The 13,046-nt window shown below is 43.1% G+C and overlaps 1 protein-coding gene across 3 annotated transcripts in view; it reads right to left on the bottom strand.

Moving 5' to 3' along the window:
- Positions 1 to 13,046, bottom strand: part of ampd2a (adenosine monophosphate deaminase 2a) — a 40,015-nt gene that overhangs the window by 18,892 nt on the left and 8,077 nt on the right. Inside the window, exon 1 of one of the 3 annotated variants that reach the window (XM_083972361.1) lies at positions 6,090 to 6,220. The exons of the other annotated variants lie outside the window; for them this stretch is intronic. The gene's annotated coding sequence lies outside the window, so the exon portion shown is untranslated. Of the gene's footprint in view, positions 1 to 6,089; positions 6,221 to 13,046 lie in introns of those variants that run through there. 3 annotated transcript variants of the gene reach the window in all.

Genomic DNA, 13,046 nt, shown 5'->3' with positions numbered 1-13,046 from the left:
GGTTTAACCCACTCTGGCACTTTTATGAGACGGGCCCATTTGGGTAAAAAAGTGTACGTTTTTGGGGCCACAGGAGTTAAAGGGTTAAACCTCCAGCAGGGGGGAAAGAGTCAATAAGTAGAAATGATTTGACCTTAACTCCAGAACCGACTGTCCTACACTTTGTTTTCCTCCTGTGAACCAGAAGGACAGAAGCTCAACAGCAACGAGAAGAAAATGACTGACTGATGTTCAGTAGCAGCGACGCTTCAGCAGCCGTCGGTCGCTGGCTGACACAACACAACTGTCAGCTGATCCTTAAACAAGTTAACAAACACAATGAAACACAACTATCAGCTGGTTCTTAAAGAAGTATAGTTTGACTGTCATGCTTTGTTAAACAGATGTATTTGGTTCTAACAGAGTCTCATATTAATGTGGATGAATCTACGTTACCACTTGTTAATGGCTCCAGTTAGATAAATCTATGGTTTTGTCTTTGTGATATTATTATTTAGTAGTCGACTCGCCGGCAGCTCATGGGAATAACGCGGCCGGATCGCTTGTTGGCATCGTTAATGGTTGGAACTACGACGGAATCTGATCGTCTTCTAACCTCCGACTTTCATTCCTGATGAATGAAAACATTCTTGGTAAATGTCTAAGAATTTCACCGTGCGGCGCTGAGGCTCATGGGAAATGTAGTGAAAACACTTCACTTTCCAAAACTCCTGGTTGTGCCTTTAAATGTGTTCAAATCTATTTTTGTAAACTTTTAAAACTCAATAAATATAAAAAACCAAAGTATAAATGATGAAGTGACTGAGTTCAGTCGACGACGACATCCCATAATAGCAGCTGTTTGTCTCTGTCGTCAACGACTGCAGGTTGTTTGTTCAGCTGGAAGCAGGATCAGTAGAGACACACACACACACACACACACACACACACACACACACACACACACACACACACATATAGAAGTGGCGTAAACACACCTGAGAGTGACACACAGACACACTAGAGCTGCTGCCACCAGATGACACCAGCTCCTCTCACAACCCAACCTCAACTACACAACTACACACACACACACACACACACACACACACACACACACACACACACACACTGAGCTCCAGGGATCAGTGTGTGTGGAGTGTTTTCTAAAAACAGAGTTGAGTGTGGACACACAACGATGGAACACACTCATGTTGTCGTGTTGTTGTGTGTCTGTGTCTGGTTGAGTCTGAACCATCTGTCCAGCAACAACACACAACACACACACTATTATGGGATGGACAGACACACACACACACACATGCATACATGTCGTTATGTTTACCAGACACAGTTTGTCCCTCTGGTTTAATAAAATGTGTGTTAATGTGTTGAACAGTTCATCCAGTAGAAGATGAAACGATCTCCAAAAGACATAAAGTTAAACATGAAACACTCTTTTTCAATATTTTCATCAACATCAGTGTATTATTGTAGTTTTCTACAGGTTCAGAGTGAAAAGGGAAACAAAGCAGCAGCAGCAACAGAATGAGAAACCCACTCAGAGAACTTTGACCAAGGTATCAGACTAGAGATTTACTATTTACTAGGACTGGGGTTAAAAAAACGACTTTTGATTCTTTTTTTTTCTCTCTCTCTCTTTTCTTTTCTTTCCTTTGGGGGGGGGTTATGGGTTGTATGTGAGTGTGTGAGAGTGAAAATGTAGATTACCCTGTGCTGTGAGAATGTGAGGATTGGAGTGTGAGTGTTTGGAATATATTTTGGGTTCATTTCATGCTAAATGTATTATTATTATGTGGCTATGTGTATGTCTATGTATATCTATCTTCTTCCTGTGTGTGTCTTCCTGTCATCTTTGTGTCTGGGCCTCTTTTAAAAGCTCTTGAGCTTCTCGGGGTTTTTCCCATTTCACATATGAAATTACAGATATTTTAATGATTTTAATACCTTTTCTATATATGTAAATAAAGATGATGATGATGATGATGATTGATCTTCATTTGAAAGATCTGATATCGATTCATAAAATCCTTGGATCGATCTTTTAATGTAGCTACACCACTGCACTGCTGCACTGTTTACTTCTGGAGGGGGTCATGTTTATTAAATGTGCATTAATGTTCTGCTTTTCAGTCAATTTAGGCAATAAGGTAAGGCAATTTTATTTCTATAGCCCGTTTTTACCACCAGTTTGTCTCAAAGGGTTCTTTCATAACCAAGTAAGTTGGTATTAAAACTTTAAATGAATCAATATGGAATTGAATCGGGACCTTGTGAATGGGAATCAAATCAATTCAAGATACCCAGTCCTACTATTTACACACTGGGAGAGTTTACAAAGGGGGGGCAGACCTTTGCTGAGGGACCTTTTCCTTTTCTGGCTGTTTGAACATGGACAAGATGAAAATAAAAAAAAATATATAGTTTAAAATGTAAAGTGAATGTGTCATGTGTAACTTTATATCTTGAGGAGATCATTAGTTTCTACGTGTCAGAGCTCTGTCACTGCTGATCTACTGGAAACATCCCGTCCTCTCTGGTCCCGATCAACTACAATACGTTCTCGTAAGCTGCGTCCACATGAACACACAACCACACACACACACACACACACACACACACACACACACACACACACACACTGCTCCCCAGTATAGTATCCATGTAATCCCCAGGCTTCTCCACCACAGATCACTCTTAATCTACCCCTAACCCCCCCCCCCCCCCCCCCCCAACAACCCCAACCCTGACTACACGGTGGTGAGTTGCTGCACAAACCTCCATGTAACAGAGATACACAACTACACAAGGTCCAAAATACACGAGAAGAAACTCTGAGCGACTCTAGTCTGTAGTCTGCAGCATCTGGGTCTGTGCTGTGGAGGTTACCCAGCATGCATTGCACCTGAGAAGTTACCCAGCATGCATTGCACCTGAGAAGTTACCCAGCATGCATTGCACCTGAGAAGTTACCCAGCATGCATTGCACCTGAGAGCCGACCGTCAACACAGCAACAGGAACCACTTCAGTACAAAAGCAAAGAAACACTTCACAGTTTCAGTTGAGTGGATGTGACTCAGACCTGAAGCCTCTGGACAGCACACTGTGAAGGCTTTTTATTATGGATGGACGGACGGACGGACGGACGGACGGATGGATGGATAGTATTACTAGAGTCCAGTGGTAAAGTGGCTGCTTGGCAACCACAAGGTCACTGGTTCAAATCCCACCATGAGGCAAGGCAAGGCAATTTTATTTGTATAGCCTGTTTTTTACAAACAGTTAAGTCTCAAAGGGCTTTACATCCCATCATAACAACATCCTCTGTCCTTAGACCCTCACATCCACTGAGGAAAAACTCCATGGAAAACCCTTTTAACAGGGAAAACCAGGAGAAAGCTCAGGGTGAGCAACAGAGGAGGGATCATCACCCAGGACGGACAGACGGGACAGAGATGTTGTTACACACAAGAAAAAAGTTTATAGTTTATGACACAGAATGTGCAAAATATGGAAATGTTAGCAGGAGTTGACATGACAACTTTGTTAGTGAACCAGCCTCTTTGAATTTAAACTACTACCATTTGGTCGGTCTCATTTTCTAGCATGTTGCTTGGCTTTCAGCTTGCAGCTTGCAACTTTCAGCCATCAGCTTTCAGCCTGCAGCTTTCAGCCTTCAGCTTGCAGCTTTCAGCTTTCAGCTTTCAGCTTGCAGCTTGCAGCTTGCAGCCTCCAGCCTTCAGCTTTCAGCTTGCAGCTTGCAGCTTTCAGCCTTCAGCCTCCAGCCTTCAGCCTTCAGCTTTCAGCCTTCAGCTTTCAGCCTGCAGCTTGCAGCCTTCAGCTTTCAGCTTGGAGCTTTCAGCCTTCAGCCTTCAGCTTTCAGCTTGCAGCTTGCAGCTTTCAGCTTGCAGCTTTCAGCCTTCAGCCTTCAGCTTTCAGTGGTCAAATAAAAAAAACACTTTCGGCCACTACTCCGCCTCACAGTTAATGACGTATCACGTCGCGTAATTAAAACGTTCCGACTGCGATCGTAACGGCTGGTGTAGGAACCATAGATACAACCATGGTAACGGCCGGTGTTGGTACCATGGATACAACCATGGTAACGGCCGGTGTAGAGGAGTAAAGCAATATATTAAGCGGTAATATATATTTAAGCATCAAAGATGTTCAATCAAACCCACATAGTTTGAAACAACATTCAAAACACACACAGCCAGTGTCACAACTAAGCATAAAGTCCGCTAGCTCAATGCTAATGTTAATGTAAAACACCATAGACGGGCTAACAGAAATTAGCCTCGCTATCCAGAGTCTGTGGTCAGTTTATAACGCTTGTTAGGAAATTTGCTCCAACGTTTGTTGTGGGAGTCTGTGGAAGCCGCGACCGGACAACTCTGGCAGCTGCACACATTTATTGAGGCTGCTGCACTACTGCATTTATTTGGTAGCTACACCGATCACTACTTCATTTATTTGGTAGCTACACCGGTCACTACTGCATTTCTTTGGTAGCTACACCGGTCACTACTGCATTTCTTTGGTAGCTACACCGGTCACTACTTGCATTTATTTGGTAGCTACACCGGTCACTACTGCATTTATTTGGTAGCTACACCGGTCACTACTGCATTTATTTGGTAGCTACACCGGTCACTACTGCATTTATTTGGTAGCTACACCGGTCGTTACTTGCATTTATTTGGTAGCTACACCGGTCACTACTGCATTTATTTGGTAGCTACACCGGTCGTTACTTGCATTTATTTGGTAGCTACACCGGTCACTACTGCATTTATTTGGTAGCTACACCGGTCGTTACTTGCATTTATTTGGTAGCTACACCGGTCACTACTGCATTTATTTGGTAGCTACACCGGTCACTACTGCATTTATTTGGTAGCTACACCGGTCATTACTGCATTTATTTGGTAGCTACACCGGTCACTACTTCATTTATTTGGTAGCTACACCGGTCACTACTTCATTTATTTGGTAGCTACACCGGTCACTACTTCATTTATTTGGTAGCTACACCGGTCATTACTGCATTTATTTGGTAGCTACACCGGTCACTACTGCATTTATTTGGTAGCTACACCGGTCACTACTTCATTTATTTGGTAGCTACACCGGTCGTTACTTGCATTTATTTGGTAGCTACACCGGTCACTACTGCATTTATTTGGTAGCTACACCGGTCACTACTGCATTTATTTGGTAGCTACACCGGTCATTACTGCATTTATTTGGTAGCTACACCGGTCACTACTGCATTTATTTGGTAGCTACACCGGTCACTACTGCATTTATTTGGTAGCTACACCGGTCGTTACTTGCATTTATTTGGTAGCTACACCGGTCACTACTGCATTTATTTGGTAGCTACACCGGTCACTACTGCATTTATTTGGTAGCTACACCGGTCATTACTGCATTTATTTGGTAGCTACACCGGTCACTACTGCATTTATTTGGTAGCTACACCGGTCACTACTTCATTTATTTGGTAGCTACACCGGTCGCTCTGGACCGGTGTGTTAACGGCGTCGATCCGTGACCGCAATGCATGATGGGATATCTTGCTCCGGTTAGTGACCATCGGATGTTCACTACATTTGGCGGTGAATTGTGGGATAGATTCAGTCACTATATAGTGAACATTAATAATCACTAAACATTCAGACACCACTACAACAACTGGTCACTAGAGAGAGAGGAGGGGGTTAGGACACAGTCTCAGTCTCAGTCTGATGGTAGTATGTAGTATGTAGTATGTATTACTGTATAGTATGTAGTGTGTAGTAATCTATGTAGTTTGAGTACTGTAGTACTGTATGTAGTATGTAGTACTCTGTGTAGTATGTAGTATACTGCAGCTCCTCTCTGGTGCAGTGTTTCAGTGTTTCAGTCTCAGTCGATGGTGAAAGTTGTGGTGACGACTCGGAGCCAATGAGACTGTGACCTTTAAACCTGTGACATCACCAGCTCTTATTGGTGATCAATCTGTGACATCATCAGCTCTTATTGGTTATCAATCTGTGACATCATCAGCTGTTATTGGCGATGGATCAGATGGTTACTGTACCTCTGTCTCTGTCTCTGTGGTCTCCTCCTCTCTGCTGAAGAAGCAGTTTCCTCCTCTTCCCCCCGGTTCTCTTCCTCTCTCTCTATCTCTCTATCTCTCTGTCTCTACGGTTACTGTACCTCTGTCTCTCTGTCTCTCTATCTATCTATCTATCTCTGCTTCGTCCCGTTGGCTCAGTGTCTCCGTTACCGTGGCAGCGGCCTGGTCAGATGCTGCTGGGACATGTAACTAGGCCTGGGACGGTGGACGGTGCTCGCACCTCCCCCGCCGGAGGAGAGAGGAGAGAGGAGAGGCAGAAAGAGCTGCTTCCTCTGTTTCCTCTGCTTCTCTCCTTCCTCTGCTTCTCTCTGTTGTTTCCTCCTCTCTGCTGGCGAAGCAGTTTCCTCCTCTTCCCCCCGGTTCTTCCTCTCCCTCTCTGCCTCTCTGCCTCTCTGTCTGTGTCTCTGCTTCGTCCCGTTGGCTCAGTGTCTCTCTGTCTTTCTGTCTGTCTGTCTGTCTCTCCCTCTCAGCTGCTTCCTGAGCAGCGCTGCAGCTTTCCAGAGCGTGCTCAGCTCAGCCTGTTAAATACTGGTTGGGACTGGGAGATACCACCACGTGGCAGGAAGGGGGAGGGACTGGGGTCAACCACTTCATGCTCTATTGTGCAGTGAAATGGAGGCGGCTCTGATATCTGAGGCTCCGCCCACTTCCTCTTCTCCATGAAGACTGCACAGCTGCACAACTGCACAACACACCGAGTACGACTCTTCACACAGGATCACCACTCAGACAGTTTGTGTTAATCAATGTGTTAAATACAAACACTGTTGCAATAAGATGAATGAATTCATGTGTTCCTCTGTCCTGCACTGCAAAAACTCTACATCTTTCCAAGAATATTTGTCTTCTTTCTTGTCAAAATGTCTCATTTCTAGTCAAAACTAATCTCTTTCCACTTTAAATAAGACTCATCACCTAAAAATGAACTTGTTTTTAGATCATTTTCACTTGTTTCAAACTAATTTTCACTTGAAATAAGTAGAAAGCAAGTTTTTTGTGCTTGTAATAAGAAAGAAAAACGTGCTCCACTATCAGATTTTTCTACTTATTTCAAATGAAAACAGACTTGAAAGAAGTAAAAAGTGTCTAAAAACAAGCTGCTTTTTATGTATAACTATGTAGCCTATGTATATGTCTAAATATACATATTTTAGGTATAATGAGATTTGTTTTGACTAGAAATAAGACAAATATTCTTGGTAAGATTTGGAGTTTTTGCAGTGTGCAGCTGCAACCTCAGTCCAACGCTGTGATTGGTTGTTTTTATGTCATCATATGCTCCATTCTCTAATTATCTTGTAGAGCTGCAACAACTAATCGATTAATCGCACAATAATCAATTAATTATCAACTATTCTGATAATCTAATAATCAGTTTGAGTAGTTTTTTTAAGAAAAAAAGCTCCAGATTCTCTGATTGCAGCTTCTTCAATGTGAATATTTCTGGTTTCTTTGTTCCTTTATGACAATAAACTGAGTCTCTCTTTGGTTTGTGGACAAAACAAGACATTAGAGGACGATGTCTGGTGGTTTGAGAAACACTGATTTATGTTTTTAGACATTTTATTGACCAAACAACTAATCGATGAATCGTTTAAATAATCACCAGATTAATTGAGAATGAAGATAATCGTTAGTTGCAGCTCTATTCTCTAGTTTTATATTATAAATATTAATACTTATGTATTGATGCTGCAACTTGCTCTCATGGTTAAACTCCGTCTTCTGTGGTTGTCACACACACACACACACACAACTCAGTGTGTAGATGAGTGTGTGTGTCTGCAGGGACGAGGCTGATGCTGCTGTTAGTGGTCACATGACGACAGTGAAGCTCCGCCTCCTAGGAGGTTTTTAAAGCTTCTCTCCAGCCTCAGTCCTCGGTGACATTTCAACTTCAAAGTAAAAACCATCAAGGAATGTTCCAGATGAAGGTCAAACAAATATAAACGCACACAGAAATACACACAAGCATCAGCATGAAGACACACAACAACCCACACCTTCTGGACACATCCTCATTTCTAACCATCCCATTCAAACCAGCAGCAACAACTGTTCACAAGACTCAGAGGAAAAGTTCAGTATCATGGCAACATGTTGTTGTTCATGTTTCTTCATGTTTCTTCGTGTCAAACTCTGAATCTAAACTCGACTCTAAAATCTGTTTCTGTTTCTGTTTCTGACTTTATTTAACTTTTCAGCAGCAGAGAAAAGTTTTCTTCTCCTCCCAACAAACATCCCAGATCCTGTCCTAACCACAGTCAACACCTCAACCCCATCGCCCACGGCAACGGAGACACGTTGACCTAGATACACAGCTCAGAGTCTCTGCTGCTGCTGCTCGACTGCTGGGACTCAGACTCTGACTGCACCGCAGCACCGAAAACAACGGCTATTCTAGGATTTCACTTCAAAACAGACTTCATTTAAAACTCACGTCAGCAATCAAAACAAACAACACACACACACACACACACACACACACACACACACACAGGTCTTACTGTAAACATCTGGATCAGTGTTACAGATGAGTGTGTGTGCAGTATCTTGGTTTCCAGTGGAAGGTGTTTATATGAACTGTCCTGAAAACACAAAACTTCACCATAAATAAGACATGACCAGTCATTTTATAAACCCTAGAGGTGTTTTACACAGACTGCCCCTTTAATAAAGCAAGTAAATGTTTCCTCATTCCACAGTTCTTAGGAGTGCAAAGTACATGAGAGACTCTGGTCTAGTGAGAAAAGATATTTACTAATCTAATGTAGTTTCCTTCACACAAGTTGTAAATGTATGTGTCCAATATTCGTCACAGAGACACCACCCGTCCAGAGAGCTGCTCGGCCGGCCAACCTCCGTCGTCATCCCGGGGGAGAAAACCATCGCTAATTAACTTACCCGCAGGTTTTTAGAGGTTTACCGCCGGCTGGTTACATTATGTTTAGGAGATAAATGTTGGTCTCAGTGATGAAATCTAACAATTGTGGCTGTAGCATTAGTTTGTTTGAATTAAAAGTGAAGCTTCCTGTGTGTATTGGACAGAAGAGCAGCGCTGCCTCGGGGCAAAAGCTCGTCACGTCTGCTTATGTGAAAGCCAGCAGAGATTGTTGAAGGGGTGTCCCAATTCGTAGGAGTTGACTTTCTACCTCTAGCCCTTGTAGCTCCGTTTCAAGGGTTAAGGGTTAAGGGTTAAGGGCTAGGGATGAAAATTAGAATTGCAATTGGGCATTTGATTTAACCCGCTGAGGACGGCCGACTGCTGAAACGCGTCCGTTTTCTTGCTGCTGTGCAGTTTTATGAATAAAAAGTGTTAAACTTATAGTGACTGCTGCTGTCAAGAACTTTTTTGTATTCTCTTGATTTTTTGGACTGACACCGGTTTACGTTTTTATACTTGGAGTTGAGTCGAGTCTGCTGATTATGATTGGTTTAACCAGAACTACATACTATACAGTACTACAGTACTACAGTACTACAGTAGGCTACTAGCCTACTCTGTAGTAGTTCCACCTTAACTCAGCTCCATGTGTCCCTTGTCTCCAGCTCCAGAGTTAAGGTGGAAATACTACAGAGTTAAGGTGGAACTACTACAGAGTTAAGGTGGAAAGGGGCACACGGAGCTGAGTTAAGGTGGAACTACTACAGAGTTAAAGTGGAACTACTACAGAGTTAAGGTGGAAAGGGACACATGGAGCTGAGTTAAGGTGGGACTACTACAGAGTTAAGGTGGAACTACTACAGAGTTAAGGTGGGACTACTACAGAGTTAAGGTGGAACTACTACAGAGTTAAGGTGGGACTACTACAGAGTTAAGGTGGAACTACTACAGAGTTAAGGTGGAACTACTACAGAGTTAAGGTGGGACTACTACAGAGTTAAGGTGGAACTACTACAGAGTTAAGGTGGAACTACTACAGAGTTAAGGTGGGACTACTACAGAGTTAAGGTGGAACTACTACAGAGTTAAGGTGGAACTACTACAGAGTTAAGGTGGAAAGGGACACATGGAGCTGAGTTAAGGTGGGACTACTACAGAGTTAAGGTGGAACTACTACAGAGTTAAGGTGGGACTACTACAGAGTTAAGGTGGAACTACTACAGAGTTAAGGTGGAACTACTACAGAGTTAAGGTGGAAAGGGACACATGGAGCTGAGTTAAGGTGGAACTACTACAGAGTTAAGGTGGAAAGGGGCACATGGAGCTGAGTTAAGGTGGAACTACTACAGAGTTAAGGTGGAGCTGAGTTAACCCTTTAAACTCTGTGCCGGCTGCTTGGTTCCCAGCAGCAGTGAACAACAGAAGCTGCAGCTGCTGCAACAAACCACTGGTAGAACTAGAACATGAGATGATCTACTATAAACCTCCTGCTCATTAAAACACCAACGTCTCTAAGTTAAACTACAGGACAGTGAACAATATGACCGATAGGAAACCTTTACATCTGCTGCTGCTGCCACAAACAGTAGGCTATGTTGAGTAAATCCTTTCACTTATTAACCAGGTTTTAAATTAACTAGTGTTTTATGAAGCAGCGGTTCATGTCTTTCCTCTCTCTGATTTATGAGACTGACATACATCCCATAGTGTTGGTGTAACTGCAGCAGCCCTATGAGACTGACATACATCCCATAGTGTTGGTGTAACTGCAGCAGCTCTATGAGACTGACATACATCCCATAGTGTTGGTGGGCGTGGCCCAGCAGCTTCAGGCAGTTTGTTCTGTGACTTGCAGCTGTGAAACGTTTCAACATCTGGGTCAGCTCTGACTGACAGCTGTAACCTGCATTCACACTGTAGAAGCACTGTTTGCTTTCAGCCTTGATGCTTTTACCTTCGTTGGGTTCAACTCGTCTCTTTCCCACGAGACTAGGGTTGCAAAATTGCGGGAATTTTCAAAGTTGGAAACTTTCCATGGGAATTAACGGGAATAAATCAGAAATTTACAAAATTGAAGGTTAGCCCTTAAAGCAGAAGTAAGCGATCCGGTGGTTTTGGCTAATGCTGCGTTCCAGGCAGGCTTTTGAAACCGTAAATTACAGCTTCAAGTCACAACTTACGACTTAGTAGCGTTCCAGGCAACCCACTCGTGTTTCTCCGACCTGTTTTACCTGTGAAAGTCACTATAACGGCCACTCGTAACTTCTGACCCGTGAACTCGTACCAGATCGAACTGGTACCACTTCACAGGTCGGAAAAACACCAGTTACGGGCTGCCTTGAACGCACCATAACAGTCCTCGTCCCTACGTCACCACATTCAGGCGCATCCCTTGGCTGCACACACAGAGAGGACTGCCCCTTTATGCCGTTCTCTCTCCTCATTGGATAAAGGTTGTAGGATACGAGGAAAGTTTTCTCCTGGGCTCAGAGCAGAGCAGAGTGACTGACAGACCCGTGTTTCAGACCAAACACTCTATAGAAGTGATTGCTGTCAGAAGATACAACTATTTAAGACTTATATTAACACAAAAATATCACTTACTCCTGCTTTAACAGGGAACTTAAATATAGTTGGAGAAAATATATTGTAGCATAATCTTGGCTAAAACAACCAGATTTAATGCAAGTGCACTTGAATATCTATGCTATTCCATGCACACAGCACACTGCTGACTGCAGGGCTATAGGCCACGCCCCCTACATGCACTCTGCATTCCTCCATCACATGCACAGATGATTTCTTGAACCTTGGACTCCTTTCATTTAAAGGGACAACGAGGAGTTTTTGAAAGTGAAGTGTTTTCACACTACATTTATGAGCCTCCGCACCGTGAAATTCTTTGACCGGTGCAAGACAGACTCATGTTTTCATTCATCAAGAATTAAAGTCAGAGTTTGGAAGACGATCACATACCGTCGTAGTTCCCACCATAAACGGAGATTCGGCGGCGTTATTCTCATGACCCACAGGGCAGCATCCGCAAAACCAAAACTAGGAAATAATATATATATATATATATAATAAAAACAACAAAATAACGATAAAGACAAAACCATAGATTTATCTAAAATGGACCATTAACAAGTGGTAATGTAGATTCATCCACATTAATATGAGGCTTTTTAAAACCAAATAAAAACTCCTCCTTGTCCCTTTAACATTTTGAATGGGATTTTTTTTGGGGGGGGGTAACTCACACAGTAACACACAGTGACACACACAGTAACACACACTAACACACACAGTAACACACACAGTAACACACACAGTAACACACAGTAACACAGTAACACACTGAGCTCAGCGCTGCTGGGAAGTTAAAATCCACTTCCTGAGACTGAAGGTGTCAGGGATCAGAGCTGCAGCAGTAAACAACACACAACCAACCTCCACGGATACACACACGCACACGCACACGCACATGCACACGCACATGCACACGCACATGCACATGCACACGCACATGCAGGCCTCTCAGCCTTGATCCAGTTCCTGTGTTTGTCTGGTGGAACTGATCTGACTGACTCAGGCTGTGAAGCTTTAAGGTGAGATCAGACTCTGGACCTCGACATCCCATAAAGGGTTAATGAAGGGGGGGGTTTACCAGGGGTTACCAGGGGTTACCGGTCAGCTAACCTCGCTCTCAGTGACTCACTACTCACTGTAGCTACAATCTTCCTCACACAGTGAATTCATCAAAACAAAGGCAGAAAATGGAGAAAACCAAGACGTCACAGCTGTAAACAGACACACACATGTCCACATGGCAGAGTGTTGTAATGTTGTTATGTTGTAAAATGTTGTAAAATGTTGTAATGTTGTAATGTAATAATGTTGTGTGTCTGCATCTACACCTAAAGAGAGAATCTGAGCTGATTAAATGAAGGACTTTTGTGCCAAGTGCTCCCTCTAGAGGTCAGATAGAGGCAAGGTCATTTTACATTAGTATAGCCCGTTTTTACCACCAGTTT

The sequence above is a fragment of the Trachurus trachurus genome, assembly GCF_905171665.1.
Source record: "Trachurus trachurus genome assembly, chromosome: 5".
Taxonomy (NCBI): domain Eukaryota; kingdom Metazoa; phylum Chordata; class Actinopteri; order Carangiformes; family Carangidae; genus Trachurus; species Trachurus trachurus.
Note: the sequence above shows the minus strand (reverse complement) of the source record. Positions and strands in the feature narration are given on the sequence as shown.